Genomic DNA, 19,787 nt, shown 5'->3' with positions numbered 1-19,787 from the left:
ATCCCACTGTCCCACATTGTCACCCTGTCCAACTTTAAACTGCCCATGCTCCACTTTCCACAGGCATTTGGACAATGCACCTGTGATACTGATAGTCTGGACTCTGCCATGGACAATCCTCCACCATCACCCCTCACCGATTTGCAACCACCCATCCAATTTAGAGCACTTGAATAAAATACACTTATTGCACAAAACAATCTGGAGTCTGTCTGTGATTTTAACAAATGTATTAGACATGACAGTGCCAAAATGTTTATTCACATTGTGATGCCAACAAACCGCTGTCACACAGCTGTAGTCCATGGGGAAACAAAGCAGATGTCACGCAGTGGGGCCCACATCTCTGAAAACGGAAGGGAAAGTCACAACACAGTTACCATACACTGGGGGAAAAAGTCAGACAGTAGAGAGGTAGGAGTCATTAAGTAAATGTAATATGCCGGTGTGTACTCTTACCTGTGTGTCATTGAAAATACTGTTCTATTACTGTGTTCCTGTTCTCTATGTCGTCCTCTTCGTCTTCCTCCTCTTCACTCTCCACAGGCTCCACAGCTGCTACAACACCACCATCTGGACCATCCTCCTGCAGAAAAGGCACCTGGTGGCGCAAAGCCAGGTTGTGAAGCATACAGCAGGCCACGAGGATCTGGCACACCTTCTTTGGTGAGTGCATTAGGGATCCACCTGTCATATGGAGGCACCTGAACCTGGCCTTCAGGAGGCCAAAGGTTCGCTCGATCACCCTCCTAGTCCGCCCATGGGCCTCATTGTAGCGTTCCTCTGCCCTGGTCCTGGGATTCCTCACTGGGGTCAGTAGCCAGGACAGGTTGGGGTAACCAGAGTCCCCTAATAGCCACACCCGGTGCCTCTGGAGTTGACCCATCACATACGGGATGCTGCTATTCCGCAGGATGTAGGCGTCATGCACTGACCCAGGGAACTTGGCATTAACATGGGAGATGTACTGGTCAGCCAAACACACCATCTGGACATTCATGGAATGATAACTTTTCCTGTTCCTGTACACCTGTTCACTCCTGCTGGGGGGTACCAAAGCCACATGTGTCCCATCAATGGCACCTATGATGTTGGGGATATGTCCAAGGGCATAGAAATCACCCTTCACTGTAGGCAAATCCCCCACCTCAGGGAAAATGATGTAGCTCCGCATGTGTTTCAGCAGGGCAGACAACACTCTGGACAACACCTTGGAAAACATGGGCTGGGACATCCCTGATGATATGGCCACTGTTGTTTGAAATGACCCACTTGCTAAGAAATGGAGTACTGACAGCACCTGCACTAGAGGGGGGATCCCTGTGGGTTGGCGGATGGGTGACATCAGGTCTGCCTCCAGCTGGGCACACAGTTCATGTATAGTGGCTCGGTCAAGCCTGTATGTCAGAATGACATGTCGTTCCTCCATTGTCGACAGGTCCACCAGCGGTCTGTACACGGGAAGATTCCTCCATCTCCTCGCATGTCCCAGCGGACGGTGCCTAGGAAGGACAACAGCGAGCACAGAGTCAATCAACCCACAGGTACGTTCCCACAGCTTGCACACAACACGATTCACTATGCATTGAATGATTTGTATGAGTGTTGAGGAAAGGCCTAGGTAAGTGTGACGCAGTAGAAATTAAGCCATGTGGGCCCTTGAAATGGCGGCTGCCTGACCTGTGAAGTGTGACAATGGGATGTGAGGTCAATGCGCTGGCGTGGCATACCGTGGCGGTAGGCGGTCGAAGACCGCGGCGCAAAGCCGCATTGGTTAACATTGAAACCTATGGGTTTCACGAGCCAATGACGATGTGCGCCGGCGGTCGCGGTACGCACCGCCGCGGTACGCACCGCCACGGGCGTGACCACCATTTTCTATCTACTTAATCACTCGATACCTGATCTTCCACAGGAGAGGACCTACACTGCAAGTGCTGCTGTGACCTCGGTCTGGAAGGGACAATGGCTGCTGCGACTGGGGAAAGGGCCCCTGCCTTCACTTCTGAAGAATTGGAGAAACTCGTGGATGGGGTCCTCCCCCAGTATGCGCTACTCTACGGTCCTCCAGACCAACAGGTAAGTACACTGGGACCATGCTTTGTGGCCAATGCCTGGGTTGAGTCGGGTGGATGAAAGATGGTGGGGAGGGGAGCGATTGAGGCATGCATCAGACGACAGATGAGAGCATGTGCCACATGGAAAGGGTGGGGATGGGGGGCCACTCACATCGAGCATGCAGAAGGTGATGATTTTTTTTCTCCCCCTGTACATGTCACATAGGTCAGCGCCCACCAGAAAGTCGCTATTTGGCGTGCCATCGCCAAGGACGTCCGGACCCTGGGGGTCCACAACAGACGGGGCACCCACTGCCGGAAGAGGTGGGAGGACATCCGACGCTGGAGCAGGAAGACGGCGGAGGCTCAGCTGGGGATGGCCTCCCAACGTAGGAGGGGTGCCAGTCGTCAATTGACCCCCCTGATGTCCCGGATCCTGGCGGTGGCCTACCCTGATTCGGATGGGCGCGTGAGGACATCACAGCAGACACAAGGGGTGAGTACACTCTCATTCTGGTGACTTTGCGCGCAGTGGAGGTGTCTGGGTGGGGGAGGAGGGCTGTGGGTCTCCCTAGGCCAGGGCGATTTCTGTAGGCTAGACCCCTCCGTAAGGCATGGCCCTGTGCCCCCGCCCCCCACCTCTGTAGGGTGCCAAGTTCAGGTATCCATGGCCCTGTGTCATCTATGTGTGCAGTTGTCGTACATAGGCTTGTAGGCCATGTCCCACTGATTGAGTAGTGGACCCCAAGTGCGTGGCGTAATGCAGGGGGCTTCTGTGTCTGTCCTCTCCGCCAACGGTGTCGCCTATGCATGCACTCAACATGTCTTTGTTTCTCCCCCCCCCCCTTTTTTGTGGTCTTCCTGTTCATGTGTGCATTAGCATCATCAGGCGGAGGAGAAGTGGCATCGGAGCACGAGGGAGCTGCATCCCACATGGCCCTGGAGGGCCATGCAACTGACTCTGAGTACACCAGTGGGATGGAGGGCGAGGGGAGCTCCACAGCGGGGACTCGTGCTGATGTCAGTGGCAGCGACTCATCCTCCGAAGGGAGCTCCCTTGTGGTGGCGGCAACATCCGTGCCCCCCGCAACAACAGGTACAGCCGCCACCCAGCGCACCAGCACCGCCCTCCCAGCAGCCCCTCAGCGTTTGCCCTGTGCCCGCTCACCCAGGAAGGTGGGCATCTCCTTCGCCCCAGGCACCTCAGGCCCTGCCCCTGTCATCCCTGCTGCCCTCAGTGAGGAGGTCATTGACCTCCTGAGGACCATCATTGTTGGGCAGTCTACCCTTTTGAATGCCATCCTGGGTGTAGAAAGGGAGGTGCACCGGAGTAATGCATACCTGGAGGGCATTCATTCGGGTCAGGCTGCCCATCAGCGATCGTTCAACGCTCTGGCCTCAGCACTGACGGCAGCTATTGTCCCTGTCTCTAGCCTCCCCCCTCCAACTTCCTCCACCCAGACCCAATCCCCAGTACCTCTGCCTATCCCAGACACACCATCAGACCAGCCTGCACACACCTCAACACCCAAGGGAAGCTCATCCAGACATAAGCACCACACATCACACAAGCATTCACACAAGCAACATCCACATGCAGACATACCAACAGCCACTGCTTCCAATGTGTCCCCCTCCTCCTCGTCTCCCTCCTCCCTCCCTGTGACGTCTTAACTCACACTTGCATGCACAACATCTTCAGCCCGTGCGTCCATCACCAGCACACCCACCGAACACTCCGCACACGTGCAGTCACCACCCCCACTACCATTTACACGTCCCCTGTGTCCTCTCCCAGTGTGTCTGTCACCCCCTCTTCCAAACCACACAAACGCAAGCAGCCACCCACCCAACAGCCATCCACCTCACGACAGCCTCCAGCCCAAGCACGTGCACCCAAAGACACCAGACTTCACACTCCTACAACCACATCCTCTTCCTCCACTTCCATACCCAAAACACCTACCCGTCCCTCTCTTTCCAAATTGCTTTTCTTTTCCAAACTTGACCTCTTTCCTACAACTCCCCCACCCCGTCCATCTCATAAGACTCCAATCAGCACCTCAGCCACCACCAAACCAGGACCTATCAAGACTGTTGTCCAAGGACTGTGGAGTCCCCCACCCTCAAGGGCAGCTAGTTCTGATAGGAGCCGGGGCACGGCCAGCCCACCCCTGGAAAAGCAGCAAAAAATTGCAAGTGCCCGGCGCGAGAGGCCAACGACACCAGGGAGCAAAATCCCTACCCTGGCTCCGTCAGGAAGTGTGGTGCCACCTGGCACACCGCCAAAGGTTGGAAAGGGCCACAGACGAGCAGGGAAGGGTGGCAAGGGCAGCACGCCCGACAAGTCCGGCAGCAGGCCAGCTGGCCAGGAGGGCCCCACCAACCCCATCCCAGGTGTGCAGGAGGACACCTAGAGGCCAGGAAGGCCCCGCCAGCCACATGTCAGGGGCGAGTGACATCCATGCCATGGCCGGATCTGCTGACCTGGACACTCATCTCAAGCACCGCTGCATTGGGCCCTTTCTCTCAAGCACCGCAGCATTGGGCCCTTTCTCTTAAGCACCGCTGAACTGGGCCCTTCAAGTCAGGCACCGCTGAACAGGGCACCGCCGTCTCAAGCACTGCTGAACAGGGCACCGCTGTCTCAAGCACCGCTGAACAGGGCACCGCCATCTCAAGCACCGCTGAACAGGGCCCTTCAAGTCAAGCACCGCTGAACAGGGCACCGCCGTCTCAAGCACCGCTGAACAGGGCACCGCCATCTCAAGCACCGCTGAACAGGGCCCTTCAAGTCAAGCACCGCTGAACAGGGCACCGCCGTCTCAAGCACCACTGAACAGGGCACCGCCGTCTCAAGCACCGCTGAACAGGTCACCGCCATCTCAAGAACCGCTGAACAGGGCCCTTCAAGTCAAGCACCGCTGAACAGGGCACCGCCGTCTCAAGCACCGCTGAACAGGGCACCGCCGTCTCAAGCACCGCTGAACAGGGCACTGCCATCTCAAGCACCGCTGAACAGGGCCCTTCAAGTCAAGCACCGGTGAACAGGGCACCGCCGCCTCAAGCACCGCTGCGCTGGGCCCTTCATCTCAAGCACCGCTGCGCTGGCCCCTTCATCTCAAGCACTGCTCCACTGGGCACCGCCGTCTCAAGCAACGCTGAACAGGGCCCTTCATCTCATGAACCGCTGGGCCATTGACGGAAGGGGCAGGCCCGCATCTGTGTCGGGCAGGGCTGCACGAAGCACTCTGGGCACTAGTCCCCCTCCAGTACCAGTGGAGACTGTCATCCACTTGTGAGACTGTGGCTTTGCACTCCCCAGGATGGTACAGTGGGCAACCCACCCACTGTAGAGACTTGAGAGACTGTGGCTTTGCACTCCCCAGGATGGTCCAGTGGGCAAGCCACCCACTGTAGAGACTTGTGAGACTGTGGCTTTGCACTCCCCAGGATGGTACAGTGGGCAAGCCACCCACTGTAGAGACTTGAGAGACTGTGGCTTTGCACTCCCCAGGATGGAACAGTGGGCAACCCACCCACTGTAGAGACTTGAGAGACTGTGGCTTTGCACTCCCCAGTATGGAACAGTGGCCATGGAGGCCCCTCGTGGATCTGGCGTCGTGTACTCATCTGGCTGAGGTGCCCCCCTTCCCTTCCCCCTGAGGTGCCTGTAGTTTTGCTATCTGATGCCCCTGCAGTGTTCTCTCCGATGGAGTCAGGTATCCTGTGTGGGCTTTGCCCATGTGTTTTGGCCCAGTGGCCCACGAACAATGGCTGATACACATTTCGGACAGGACAATTTATGTATATATAGTTATTCAATTTTTATGATCATTTCCTTTTGTCTTTGCATTCTTGCGGGTGGTTTGGAGGGGGTAACTGTGATGTATTGCTATGCATTGATGTGTGTGTTGTAGTGGGGATGGGTGTGTCGCGTATGTGTGTGCCCGTAATATTTTCTCCTCCCCCCTCCCCTGTGTCGTAGGTCCAGTACTCACCGTTGTCTTCTGCGCCGGCGTTCGTGCTCCTGGTAGAGGAGCAGGAATGCAATAGCTGGGAGGATGTGTAGTTCTGGTTCCATGCTGTCCAGATTCCTCGTGGGGTGTATGGAGGTGAGCGTTTTCCGTTCGAAATGTCTGTTTCCGCCGTGTTTTTATCGGCGGGGCTACCGCCCCGGAAAAGGTGGCAGATTGTGATAGGGTGGGCGGTACATTGACTCCCGCCTGTCTGTTGGCGGTGACCGCCGTGCTGTTTGTTTGTCCCACCGTGGCGGTCGGAGTGTTAAAGTGGCGGTCTCTGTTGGCGGTTTCCGCCAGGGTCAGAATTCCATTTTTTAAACCGCCAGCCTGTTGGCGGGTTGGCCGCCGCTTTAACACCGACCGCCAGGGTTGGAATGACCCCCTATATGTGTAGGCCTTCTGTCCAGCTAAGTTAATAAAACACAAATATACAATATACTTTTACATTAAATTAATTCTAAACACTACATATAAGAACATACGAAATGACTGTGCAAAATAATACTTTTAAAATGTTAGTTTCGAATAACTATTCATAAAAAGTTGAATATATACCATAAATAAAGATGCACTCCACTCATGCTTTGCAGTGCGGGAATTAAATTAATCATATTAAATGTTACACAAAATGTTGCCACTATCTGGTGTCATCAGAAAATGATCACCTTTTCAGTTATTTTTCCGGAGACATAGTGGCACAGACAAAGTACACTCTTTTACTCTGTAAACAGCAGAAGGCATGGCTGGAAAGTTTTTTCTTCGAGCTAACTACTTAAAGACAGCGGGCATTTCAGTTAGTTCGAGCCCCATCATACAGCTTATTGTATGGAAAGAGAGTGACAGCTGCTGTGCTACCTATACCAGCTTGCACATAAATAGTGTGGCAGCAGCAGTACTGCCTGTACCGATGCACAGAAACAGCCTGGAGGTGGGAGCAGTGCTTCCTAAACAAATGTTGCAGAAACAGTCCTGGCTTCACAAGTTTTGGGTGGGTGAGTGTTCCTTTAACTGAACTTGTAAAGTGTGATTACACCAGAAGCGGCATCTGGGCACTAGACTTTGCTGGGAGGTTGACCTTTACAAGAACAGCAATGTCTTGCATGTGGGTGGGACTGCAAATGATCAGTGTCCCAGATGTCAATGAACACATCCTCTCAAAGATTCATTATTTGCTTTAAGTACTCAGGGGACCATTTGATGCCATGGGATCACCAGAATAAGGTTATATTAAGATCCCATTGTTTAGGGGCTCGCTCGTGAACCTGCACCCGTAGGCCAGGCACATTGATTAAAGCGAACTCATCTAGATAATACTGGCGATCTTTATAACAACGTGTCAGTGCTTTTCTTTTTCATAGTCCTTATTATTCTTTTTTTCTGCTGCCTTCTGTACCTGCTACACGTACAAGCAAGACTCAGCGATTTAGTTTGAAGGGTTGTATTAGTCAAGACCTGAGACAATAGCATTTGTGTCTGAGAAGAACTAGGGCCCTATAACCGAGCTAGGCGGAACGAAATGAACTCATCAAAGAATACGTTATTTTCGTTCCCTCTGATTATTAGTTGCTATACGTTACCACTCCCGGTTTTTCAGTGTGTGGAAGACCTTACTAGACTTTGGCAACAGCAACGAAGTGTCGTTCCTGTTTCCCTTTCCTAACAGGAGAAATATACAATCTTCCCCGTGCTAAAAAAAATGTTTTATCTTCCCTCCCATACTACTCCCACCCCCTTCCTCCTCATCCCTCAAACCACCAACAGGCCCCAGCGTACATTTAACACCTGCTTAAAGCAGGTGGTAAGTGCATGTGTTAAACCCCACGGAATTGGGAATTCTGTGTGGTTTTGAGGCTAGATAACCTGGCCTCAAATTATAATTCTCCATTCCATGGGGGTTAACTCGTAATTCCACAATACTGGGCAGATTTACTGCACCACAACAGTAAATTTGCATTCCAATGTATCCTGCAGTAAATCCTCCCCAGTCCTGTGCAACTCATAACAGAGGTCTTAGTGGAAGAAAGGGGTAAGATGATTGAATGCCCTTCACGTATTTCCAAAAGAAAACAGAAGCTCATTGTCACCCGAAGTTATGATGTAAGGAGAAAATAGCTGTAGGAGGCTGGACTGGCTTGTAGTGAGTACCAAGGGGTACTTACACCTTGCACAAGGCCCTGGTATCCCTTATTAGTGTAGAGGGGTGTCTAGCAGCTTAGGCTGATAGAAAAGGTAGCTTAGCAGAGCAGTTTAGGCTGAACTAGGAGACGAGTGAAGCTCCTACAGTACCACTGGTGTCATATGCACAATATCATAAGAAAACACAATACACAGATATCCTAAAAATAAAGGTACTTTATTTTTATGACAATATGCCAAAGTATCTCAGTGAGTACCCTCAGTATGAGGATAGAAAATATACACAAGATGTATGTACACAATACCAAAATATGCAGTAATAGCAATAGAAAACAGTGCAAACAATGTATAGTCAGAATAGAATGCAATGGGGGCACATAGGGACAGGGGCAACACAAACCATATACTTTAGAAGTGGAATGCGAACCACGAATGGACCCCAAACCTATGTGACCTTGTAGAGGGTCGCTGGGACTGTAAGAAAACAGTGAGGGTTAGAAAAATAGCCCACCCCAAGACCCTGAAAAGTGGGTGCAAAGTGCACCTAAGTTCCCCAAAGAGCACAGAAGTCGTGATAGGGGAATTCTGCAAGGAAGACCAACACCAGCAATGCAACAAAGATGGATTTCCTGACGAGAGTACCTGTGGAACAAGGGGACCAAGTCCAAGAGTCACGATCAAGTCGGGAGTGGGCAGATGCCCAGGAAATGCCAGCTGTGGGTGCAAAGAAGCTGCCACTGGATGGTAAAAGCTGTGGATTCTGCAAGAATGACAAGGGCTAGAAACTTCCCCTTTGGAGGATGGATTTCCCACGTCGTGAAGAGTCGTGCAGAGGTGTTTCCGTGCAGAAAGACCGCAAACAAGCCTTGCTAGCTGCAAGGATTGCAGTTAGGGTTTTTGGATGCTGCTGTGGCCCAGGAGGGACCAGGATGTCCCCAATTGCGTAAGGAGACAGAGGGGGCGTCCAGCAAGACACAGAGCCCACTCAGAAGCAAGCAGCACCCGCAGAAGTGCCAGAACAGGCACTACGAAGTGGGGTGAACCGGAGCTCACCCGAAGTCACAAAAGAGGGTCCCACGACGCCGGAGGACAACTCAGGAGGTCGTGCACTGCAGGTTAGAGTGCCGGGGACCCAGGCTTGGCTGTGCACAAAGTAAATCCTGGAAGAGTGCACAGGAGCCGGAGTAGCTGCAAAAAATGCGGTTCCCAGCAATGCAGTCTAGCGTGGGGAGGCAAGGACTTACCTCCACCAAACTTGTACTGAAGAGTCACTGGACTGTGGGAGTCACTTGGACAGAGTTGCTGACTTCAAGGGACCTCGCTCGTCGTGCTGAGAGGAGACCCAGAGGACCGGTGATGCAGTTCTTTGGTGCCTGCGGTTGCAGGGGGAAGATTCTGTCGACCCACGGGAGATTTCTTCGGAGCTTCTAGTGCAGAGAGGAGGCAGACTACCCCCACAGCATGCACCACCAGGAAAACAGTCGAGAAGGCGGCAGGATCAGCGTTACAAGGTCGCAGTAGTCGTCTTTGCTACTTTGTTGCAGTTTTGCAGGCTTCCAGCGCGGTCAGCAGTCGATTCCTTGGCAGAAGGTGAAGAGAGAGATGCAGAGGAACTCTGATGAACTCTTGCATTCGTTATCTAAGGAATTCCCCAAAGCAGAGACCCTAAATAGCCAGAAAAGGAGGTTTGGCTACTTAGGAGAGAGGATAGGCTAGCAACACCTGGAGGAGCCTATCAGAAGGAGTCTCTGATGTCACCTGCTGGCCCTGGCCACTCAGAGCAGTCCAGTGTGCCAGCAGCACCTCTGTTTCCAAGATGGCAGAGGTCTGGAGCACACTGGAGGAGCTCTGGGCACCTCCCAGGGGAGGTGCAGGTCAGGGGAGTGGTCACTCCCCTTTCCTTTGTCCAGTTTCGCGCCAGAACAGGGCTGAGAGATCCCTGAACCGGTGTAGACTGGCTTATGCAGAGATGGGCACCATCTGTGCCCATCAAAGCATTTCCAGAGGCTGGGGGAGGCTACTCCTCCCCAGCCCTAACACCTTTTTCCAAAGGGAAAGGGTGTAACACCCTCTCTCTGAGGAAGTCCTTTGTTCTGCCTTCCTGGGCCAAGCCTGGCTGGACCCCAGGAGGGCAGAAACCTGTCTGAGGGGTTGGCAGCAGCTGCAGTGAAACCCCGGGAAAGGTAGTTTGGCAGTACCCGTGTCTGTGCTAGAGACTCAGGGGATCATGGAATCGTCTCCCCAATGCCATTGACAATTCCATGATCTTAGACATGTTACATGGCCATGTTCGGAGTTACCATTGTGATGCTATATATATGTCATGACATATGTATAGTGCACGCGTGTAATGGTGTGCCCGCATTCACAAAGTCCGGGGAATTTGCCCTGAACAATGTGGGAGCACCTTGGCTAGTGCCAGGGTGCCCACACACTAAGTAACTTAGCACCCAACCTTTACCAGGTAAAGGTTAGACATATAGGTGACTTAAAGTTACTTAAGTGCAGTGGTAAATGGCTGTGAAATAACGTGGACGTTATTTCACTCAGGCTGCACTGGCAGGCCTGTGTAAGAATTGTCAGATCTCCCTATGGGTGGCACAAGAAATGCTGCAGCCCATTGAGATCTCCTGGAACCCCAATACCCTGGGTACCTCAGTACCATATACTAGGGAATTATAAGGGTGTTCCAGTATGCCAATGTAAATTGGTGAAATTGGTCGCTAGCCTGTTAGTGACAATTTAGAAAGCAATGAGATAGCATAACCACTGAGGTTCTGGATAGCAGAGCCTCAGTGAGACAGTTAGCCATAACACAGGTAACACATACAGGGCACACTTATGAGCACTGGGGCCCTGGCTGGCAGGGTCCCAATGACACATACAACTAAAACAACATATATACAGTGAAATATGGGGGTAACATGCCAGGCAAGATGGTACTTTCCTACATAGCATCATTTCGAAATTGTTCCAATTTCAAAGGAAAAATCGATTTTAATGTTAGAATCGCCATTGTTCTTTTTCCACAGGAACAAGTTTGACTGAAGTTTTATTTTTCTATGCTGAGTAATTGGTTATTTGAACTGCAAAAAATCTAATTGTTACTCAGAGGCCACATTTAACCCCATAGAAACTAAATTGGTCCTGGAGATTATAGAAAACAAGGGCACCTATCGGTAAATCATTCCCCAGATCCACTGTTACCATTAAGGGACAGGTGGCTGGCTGATTTGAGTGAGTTGGAGGATGATGAGGACTAGGATGAAGCGAGGATGGCTTCCAGGGAGATAACGATCTTGGCAAGGTTCTACTATACCTCTAATAGATTTTCTAATATTTGTAAAACAAAAAAAATATTATATGTTACAATACTTGGTGCCTTTTCTTCTGTGAATTGCCTTTTAGGTTAAAAAGTAATAAAAAGAAAAATAAATATCCTGATTGCAACAAAGAGTAGCAAACCTTTTCTGAATTCAATGTGCACAGGGGCTTCGACTGGAGGTCCGAACTGGACTAGCTCCAACTTCAAGAGTCCTTGCAACAGTACTGTGCTGGTAGTGCCACAACTTCTGGAATGAGGTCGGTACCAGTTGCAAAATGGGTTCTGCCTATATAATATGCCCACTCACTCCATGTCTCACCCATGGTAACCAAATAGCAAATTGACTTCACATGTTTTCTCCCAGTGTCTGCCTTTTAAGATACATCCATTTTGACTCAGCATGAGTAAGGGGCATTTGGCTTGTTATACATGAACACTTGTGACGGCTGTGTGTGTGAGACTACTGTCATGCGCAGCCCAGTAACTGCATATAGGTAGCCTGGTACAGAGGGGAATCTGCAGGATTAGATTTTGACCTGTTAATGTACACTTTTAAGAAACGTAAGTGCGGTTTACTTTGTTGTCTACAGTGCCACCTTTTTACATACATAAGGGGAAAACTGCCTTAGAAAGCAGTTTCATTTACCTTTGGGCTACAAAGCCCAGTGGCATACCAAAATGGGGTGGAACACGTGCACCAAAATCAAATCTGGGACTTCCAAGAAGGTATCTGAACAATATAGGGGTCATCCAAAATTGTAATATTTCTGTGACTCAGCTCAGGGTAGGAGCACAGGCCTTTTGTCATCCTGTTCGGCTGAGTCAATTGCATTTCTTCACAGCAGAGGAAACAAAGGCTGTGCCACACAAAAGAAGTGCTTCCCTCAGCTACTGAGCAGGAAGGGGATGGGATGAAAATCTGTATCTGTTAATTACCTGTCACACTGTATCATGGTTGGGGACATCTAGGCCCATTTAACAAAGGAGGAAGCCCAGACTACTGGAGCCAATAAAGGAGGGGGCCCTCTTTAAAGGTTAGTGGGAAAGGCCTTGGCAGGGATGTCAGTAAGGAGCAGAGCTGTGAGGCCTAGAGGCCTCCTGGAACTGCCCTTGGCGAGTAGAGATTACTACCAAGTATAAAATTAGCTCAGGATTTTCCAAATTGGCTAAACAGATCCCAAGTTATAGCTGTTTTAAGAGTGGTGACCTTTGACCCCCAAGGAGCAAGCACATTGGGCTACACCGACCGGTGTAAGAATTGCCCCTGGGGTGAGCCAGGGGACCAGGTTGATGCACAATTAATTTAATTAATTCCCACAGGGAGGGGGCATGCCTCCCTGGGCATCATCTTTAAGTACCCCTGGCCCCCCATTTCCCAGGGGCAGACACAGCAACAATGTGGCCTGGAAGGTGGAGAAGCAGTCTTTGGGGTCCTGGACCGCAACACCAGGACCTCGAGCCAGAATATAGCAGGGGGTAGCAATTGCAGCCCCCCAATGGTGGTGGTTTGCCCCCCACTCCCTGTTACCTTGTCTGGGGGGTGAGGCCGGCCACCACCAAAGCAAATGCACTGCCACAGGAGTGGGCAGGGGTTAAGAGCTGCCTGTCCCCATGGCAGTAAGGAGGATGCTGCTCCTGCAGGGAGCCTGCAGGGGCAGCCATAGGTCCCTGAAATGCCCCCAGTAAGTGGACCTCCTATGAAGGGAACTGGCAGCCCAAAAACAACAGAAGAAAAACAAAAGCATCTATATAGATCTCCCCTGCACAGCGGGAGAGCAGCTTATAAAATATTCACTCCTCCTGGTTAGAGCTCAGCATAATGCCCTGAGGGGATGGTTAATTTGCATATTTTTCATGCCTGGTGGACTTACAAGGGCACCACCAATGAAAATGGAAATTGTTGTGGGTGGGGCTGTAGGAGTTACAGCAGCCCCCCATAAGTAATGTTTGTAAAACTGATCCTATGTTTTAGGGGCTAAGGAATCCATGACCCTCTGGAAATGTCATATATATATTTTTTTTAACATTCCAAAGGCTGGAGTTTTTGCTCTACTGCTAGGAATGCACCATCTTCTAGAGGCTATTTCTGTGGCTGCATTTAAAATGGTTTGAAGGTGTATAAGGAAGACAGATGGAGTGAAGTGATCTGTAGGGGCCTCATTCATGGCTGCAGAAAGTGGCGCCCTCTAGAGGCTGTTTTTATGGTTGCATTTTGTGTGGCCTGAAAATATATAAAAAGCACACAGACACACTGGCGCTCATTATGACATTGGTGGTGAGAGATAAAGTGGCGGTAATACCGCCAACAGGCTGGCAGTAATTGCCACCAAATTATGACCATGGCGGTGATAACTCCCATAGACGGCCAATGTACCACACCAACTGCCAGGGCGCTAACACCACTGACCACAACAGTAGCCGTCAACAGCCAGGTGGAAGACAAAGTACCGCCCACCAAATGATGACCCAGGAAACCGCCATGATTTCTGGGGCGGTACCAACGCCATCAAAGCCCTGGGGGAAACACATCACAGAAGACCAAAGACTCACCATCGGAGACACAGGGAAAAACAACGCCGCCATGGACCTGGAAATGCAAGTCTTCCTGATGCTCATCTACGGCATGCTCCACCTGGAACGCCAACGAAGACGGTGAGTACAGCCGCCTAGCACACAAGGGAGGGAAGGAGGAAATCTAGAGTGACACACACACACACGCACAACACACACCTGACACACACACACCATACACACAACCAGCTGCAGATGAAAAAAAATGGAACACGACACACAGCGTAATAATGCAAGGACAACAAGAATTCAGTAATGACAATGTATTGATTGTGAACAGCTACCAAAAGAACCAATTGTATGAAAAACAGATGTGTACAAATGTACACAAAGAGCCAATGCCCAGTCCAAATTACTAAGGGCCCACATGGCCACAGAGCACAGTCCAAGGTCCAACTCGAATCCTGACTTCATGCGGCTAGAACTCTGCAGGGGCATCAGTTTGCAAGTGGACAGGCACCTCAGGGGGATGGAGGGTGGGGGGCACCTCAGATGAAAATGGGAACAGGCCCACTGGTTCTAGAGGGAGGTCCATGCCCATTTTTCTCTGCTGGGGAGTGCAAGGCCACAGTCCCTTGAGTGGGTGACTTTCCCACTGCTTCTGGAGGGGGCTCCTTGCCCATTATCCTTTGCTGGGGAGTGCAAGGCCACAGTCTCTGGAGTGGGTGACTTTCCCACTGCTTCTGGATGGGGCTCCATGCCCATTATCCTTTGCTGGGCAGTGCAAGGCCACAGTCTCTGGAGTGGGTGACTTTCCCACTGCTTTTGGAGGGGGCTAAATGCCCATTATCCTTTGCTGGGGAGTGCAACGCCACAGTCTCTGGAGTGGGTGACTTTCACACTGCTTCTGGATGGGGCTCCATGCCCATTATCCTTTGCTGGGCAGTGCAAGGCCACAGTCTCTGGAGTGGGTGACTTTCCCACTGATTTTGGAGGGGGCTCCATGCCCATTATCCTTTGCTGGGGAGTGCAAGTCCACAGTCTCTGGAGTGGGTGACATTCCCACTGCTTCTGGATGGGGCTCCACGCCCATTATCCTTTGCTGGGGAGTGCAAAGCCACAGTCTCTGGAGTGGGTGACTTTCCAACTGCTTCTGGAGGGGGCTCCATGCCTATTTCTCTGTGCTGGGGAGTGCAACGCCACAGTCTCTGGAGTGGGTGACTTTCCCACTGCTTCTGGAGGGGGCTCCATGCCCATTATCTTTTTCTGGGGAATGCAAAGCCACAGTCTCTGGACTGGGTGACTTTCCCACTGCTTATGGATGGGGCTCCACGCCCATTATCCTTTGCTGGGGAGTGCAAAGCCACAGTCTCTGGAGTGGGTGACTTTCCCACTGCTTCTGGAGGGGGCTCCATGCCTATTTCTCTGTGCTGGGGAGTGCAACGCCACAGTCTCTGGAGTGGGTGACTTTCCCACTGCTTCTGGAGGGGGCTCCATGCCCATTATCTTTTTCTGGGGAGTGCAAAGCCACAGTCTCTGGACTGGGTGACTTTCCCACTGCTTATGGATGGGGCTCCACGCCCATTATCCTTTGCTGGGGAGTGCAAAGCCACAGTCTCTGGACTGGGTGACTTTCCCACTGCTTATGGATGGGGCTCCACGCCCATTATCCTTTGCTGGGGAGTGCAAAGCCACAGTCTCTGGAGTGGGTGACTTTCCCACTGCTTCTGGAGGGGGCTCCATGCCTATTTCTCTGTGCTGGGGAGTGCAACGCCACAGTCTCTGGAGTGGGTGACTTTCCCACTGCTTCTGGAGGGGGCTCCATGCCCATTATCCTTTTCTGGGGAGTGCAAGGTCACAGTTTCTGGAGTGGATGACTTTCCCACTGCTTCTGGAGAGGGCTCCATGCCCATTTATCTCTGCTGGGGAGTGCAAGGTCACAGTCTCTCAGGTGGGGAACATGCCCACTGCTTCTGGAGGGGGCCCCATGTACAGCAGTCCCTGGAGGGTGGCCTACATGGCTTCTGCTGGTGGTGAGGGCTGCACTGTGTCATCTGGAGGTGAGGGCTGTGCTGTGTCAGCAGGTGAAGGTGCCTCCTGGGCAGCCTGTGCTGGAGGTGAGGGCCGCGCTGTCTCAGCAGGTGAAGGTGCCTCCTGGGCCGCCTCTGCAGGAGGAGTAGGCTGCACTTTCTCAGCTGGCGGTGAGGGCCACGTGACCACTGGTGGTTAGTGGTGTCACCCTGACAGCCTGTGTTGGAGTCGTGGGATTCTTCCCCTTCTTGACAGGAGGTATGGGATCCTTAGCCTTCCTAGCAGGGGTTGAGGGCTTCTTCCCCTTCATGGCAGGATATGCAGGCTCCTTAGCCTTCCTGGCAGGAGTCAAGGGATTCTCCCCCTCCATGGTAGGAGGTGCGGGCTCCTTCCCCTTCATGGCAGGAGTTGAGGGCTTCTTCCCCTTCATGGCAGGAGGTGTGGAATCCTTAATCTTCCTGGCTGGTAGAATGGGATCCTTCACTGTCTTGCTACCATGACTAGGAAGTGCATCCACTGTCCGCATGGACTGTTTGGCTGAGGTGCTGGGCTGGGTCGCCAGGACCCTGCTCTTACTGGCAGGACGGGGGAGAGAGAAATGGTCAAGTTGGGCAAGGAAAAGCTTCTTAGGGACGGTGGGGTGGGATAGGGGAGGAGGGATGGGAGTGGAGGTTGAGGGAGTGGTTGTTGGAGGTGTATGTCTGCTGGACTTGGGTGCAGGTGCATGGGCAGTGTGCTGATGTGAGGTGGATAGCTGTTGGGTGTCTGAGTGCTTGTGTTTGTGTCCTTTAGGAGCAGGGACAGACAGGGTGGGAGAGGATACAGGGGATGCGTGGATGGATGTAGGTGAGGTGTCTGCTAGTGAGGTGTGTGTGCTGCTTGGTGTGGTGAAGCTGGTGGTGGATGCTGATGCAGTGCATGCAGGTGTGAGTGTGGATGTGACTGTGAGGGAGGTGGAGGAGGAGGAGGGGGAGACAGTGGAGACAGTGGATGTGGTTGTGTCTGCAATTGTCTGATGTTTGGGTGAGTGCTTGTGGGATGAAGTGTGGTGCCCGCGTTTGACTGTGCCACTCATGTGTGTTGTCTTGTGTGCATGCTCGTCTGTATGTGTGCATGGGATGGGTTGGGGTTGAGGACACTGGGACTGGGAAGTGGTAGTTGGAGGCGGTCGGTAGGAGACCACAGCCCAAATCGATCTGTGTTGGGCCACCAATCCACTGTGGATGCCCCCAGGAGTGTATTACATTGCTGCATATGGGATGCCAGCCCTTGGATGGCATTCACAATGGTTGACTGCCCTACAGTGATGGATCTCAGGAGGTCAATTGCCTCCTCACTCAGGGCATCAGGGATCACTGGGGCAGGGCCTGAGGTTCTTGGGGCGAAGAAGATACCCACCCTCCTGGGCGAGAGGGCACGGACAACTCGCTGAGGGTCTACTGAGAGGGCGGTGCTCGTAGGGGGTGGCGGCTGTACCTGCAGCTGGGGTGGTCACAGAGGTGTCCGCCACCAACAGGGAGCTTCTGTCGGAGGAGGTATCTGAGTCTGTGTTGTCACCTCCTGTCTCCGCCATGGTGCTCCCCTAGCCCTCCGCCCCACTGGTTCCCTCGGCGTTGGTGGACTCTTCTTCCAGGGTAGTGTGGGATGCAGCTCCCTCTGTAGCCGGTTCCCCATCTCCTCTGCCAGATGAAACTAATGCACATATGGACAGGATGACAGAAGAAACAAGCATTTGCAATGCAACCGGTCTCGCGTTTGCTTGAGCTAGATCAATTAGCATTGTAAACTCCTAACCAGACTTTTCTTGCCACATAAATTGAAAATGAAAATAAAACATGTAACTAACTGGACTTTTCTTGCCATATAAACTGGAAAGTAAAAGTTTCACTTAAGCGAGCTGACGGCCGCCATCAGTGCAAAGCAGACACACAAAGGGAAATAAAAGCCCTGACTGACTTGGAATACTAACAAGCTAGGCTACCTTCATTTGCCATACACCCATTACCCTTGAGCTGGATCACGCTGCAATGTCTGACCTGGCATTAAGGGGCACCCACTAACTGACACCCACCGCCCAGATCCCATGCCACCTACAAATTATTGTAGTAATGCCCACTGTACTCACCCCCTTGTAGCTGCTGTGATGCCCTCAAGCGCCCATCCAGCTCTGGGTAGGCCACCAACAGTATGCAGGCCATCAGGGGGGTCAAGTTTCAACGGGCACCCCTTCCTCGTTGGCAGGCCATCCCCAGCTGGGCCTCCGCGGTCTTCCATGCTCAGCATCTCAGGTACTCTCACCGTTTCCGACAGTGGGTGATCCGCCTGCCATACACCTCCAGGGCCCGCACGTCCTTGGCGATGCCACGCTATAATCCCTTCTTTTGATGGGTGCTGACCTGCAGAGGTAATACAGACAGGAGGACACCATTACACATACAATCCAGCCTGTCACACATATGGCCCACCAATCCTGTTTCCATCACCATTGGCATACACATCGCCTGGCGCACACCATGTACACCTCCACAAGACATCCCCCCATGACACGATGCTTGTACACACATCTCCATGTATCCTTCGCACATGCATCATGTCCAAGGTGTACTCACCTGTTGGTCTGAAGGCCCATACAGCAGTCCGTAGTGGGGTAGAACCCCATCCACCAATCACTCCAACTCCTCCCCAGTGAAGGCAGGGGCCCTTTCCCCAGTCACACGGGCCATGGTAGGTTCCAGACACAGGTCACAGCAGCACACGCAGTGTAGGTGTTCTCCTGTTAAAGGTCAGTAAACAAATGAGGAATCTGATGGAAAACGGCAGTCACGTCCGCGGCTGTGTACACTGCCACTGCCGACGCTGATCCCCATTGGCCACTGTACTCCATAGAGCCCCATATTATCCAATGAGGAAATGCACGGCGGTGCAAGACCGCCTTCTGCCACAACGTCCAGCGTCGGCAGAGTTACCTCACTTCTACCTGTCCCTACATACAGAACAGGAGGTCGCCATTTCATGGTGGTGGACAATGAGCATATCAACCTTAACTGTGCCACAGCCTAGATTAACAAATATCCCGACATTCCCACTGTCCCATCACATAAATGCACTTAGTACACTGAGGTGGTGGTTCCATTGTTTAAATTGTGACAGCCTACCTACTCTTGTGTCCCTCAGACAGCTACCGCTGCGGATGAATAGGAGGAGGAGACAAGTCCTAGTGTACAGACCCCTTGTGGACTTGGCTGCACTGGAAGACAGGCACATTATACTCACCTATAGACTGGACATGTCCACAATCACAGAGCTGTGTGCCCAATTGGAGTCTGACCTGATATCTGCTATCCGTCATCCCCCTGGAATCCCCCCTCTTGTGCAAGTGCTATCAGTGCTCCATAACTTGGCAACTGGTTCTTTCCAAGTGACAGTGGGCTTGGCAGCAGGAATGTCGCAGCCAATGTTTTCCAATCGTGCTGGCAAGAGTTTTGTCTGCCCTGGTAAAGTACATGTGCTGCTACATAGCTTTCCCCCAGGGTGAAAGATTGGCCACTGTGAAGGCCGGATTCTATGCAATGGGACATATCCCCAATATTGTTGGGGCGATTGATGGGACACATATACCATTTGTCCCCCCACCAGAATGAGCAGGTGTTCAGGAATCGTAAGAGTTTCCACTCACTGAATGTGCAAATGGTGTGCCTAGCACAC

This window comes from Pleurodeles waltl, chromosome 3_1 (genome assembly GCF_031143425.1).
Source record: "Pleurodeles waltl isolate 20211129_DDA chromosome 3_1, aPleWal1.hap1.20221129, whole genome shotgun sequence".
NCBI lineage: Eukaryota > Metazoa > Chordata > Amphibia > Caudata > Salamandridae > Pleurodeles > Pleurodeles waltl.
The sequence above is the reverse complement of the archived record's forward strand: the minus strand, read 5'-3'. Positions refer to the sequence as shown.